Here is a 1305-nt window from a genome sequence, read left to right as displayed (position 1 = left end):
TGTGGTGTGCCTCCAGGGGCTGTTGTCCCCACTATTATTGCTGCTTATCTATATCGACCCCTTGCTCCAGTTGAGTGCGGAGCTTTTGGGCTGGCCCGTGTCATCAGTATGCGATGACACTCAGCTCATTCTGTTGATGGAGGGCGGCCACCGCCCTGCGGCTCTCCAGCACTGTTTGGTGGCCGTGGCTGGTTGGTTGAAACAGAGCAGGCTGAAACTGAATCCAGCAAAGACGGAGATCACTCTGGCTGGGGCGGGGGGGGGGAGGTTGGGGATTTTTCAGCCACGGTGTGGGAGGGGCTATATTGGCACCAGCCCCTCCGTCCGTGACCTGGGGATCCCACCTGGATTTGTCTCTTTCTATGGAGACCCCAGGTGGCCCATATAACTTCCCGGTCGCGTTCTGCCATCGCCAGGCCGACGGCTGGCCCCCTTCCTTTCCCAAGCTGACCTGGCCACTGTGGTCCGTACAGCGGTCCGCACCTCCCAGAGTTAGACTATTGCAACTTAAACGCTCTCACAGCGGAGCCTTCCCTTGCGTCTGAAAGGCCGGAGAATTGAAGATGGTCCAGAATGCAGCGGCGTATGCTCACAGGGGTGCCATGGGAGAACATATTACCCCTGTGCTCCGCCCGCTTGCACTGGTTTACCAATTGAATTCGAATCATTTTCAAAGGTGTTGGTGTTAACAGCTTTAAGGCCTTGCTAGCAGCCTGGGACCTCCGTACCTGCTTGGGACCCGTCTTACCCCATATGTCCCAAATAGGTCTCTGCGCTCAGCAGAAGGCCAACTTACCTAGTGATCCCCTAGCCCCTCGATGATCACGGCTGGCCTCCACCGGGCCAGAGCCTTTACAGCTCTGGCCCCTGCCTGGTCTGGGAGAGCAGCTCTTCCGTCAACCCGTCGGGCCCTGCTTTTGAGGATCTTGCTGAGTTCCGCCCAGGGCCTGTAAAGAGCCAGACTGTTCCACCGGGCCTTTGGGGAGACCAGCTGTTGATAAGGGGCCCCCTCTTCCTCTTCTCCCTCAGCTATGACATCATGGAAGTCCTGCCACCCCTTCCCTTTGGGGTTTATAGGAATTGGTAGCGGTAGCCATTCTGGAAGGTTAGTGTACTGCCGCATTTTAAATGGGGAAGGGTTTATTTTTATTCTTATTAGAGCTGTTTTAATCTATATTTATTGTATTTAAAATGTTGTTTGTGCTCTATCCATGTTGTCACACCCGCCCTGAGCCCTCCGAGGCGGTTTATAAACCCAAATAATAATAATAATAATAATAATAATAATAATAATAATAATAATAA

The 1305-nt window shown here is 53.2% G+C and overlaps 1 protein-coding gene across 1 annotated transcript in view; it reads right to left on the bottom strand.

The window, feature by feature from the left end:
- The window catches only part of LOC125428777 (zinc finger protein OZF-like), a 798123-nt gene that overhangs the window by 522712 nt on the left and 274106 nt on the right, over positions 1 to 1305 (bottom strand). The window lies entirely within an intron of this gene.

This window comes from Sphaerodactylus townsendi, linkage group LG03 (genome assembly GCF_021028975.2).
Source record: "Sphaerodactylus townsendi isolate TG3544 linkage group LG03, MPM_Stown_v2.3, whole genome shotgun sequence".
Classification (NCBI taxonomy): domain Eukaryota; kingdom Metazoa; phylum Chordata; class Lepidosauria; order Squamata; family Sphaerodactylidae; genus Sphaerodactylus; species Sphaerodactylus townsendi.
The sequence above is the reverse complement of the archived record's forward strand: the minus strand, read 5'-3'. Positions and strand labels throughout refer to the sequence as shown.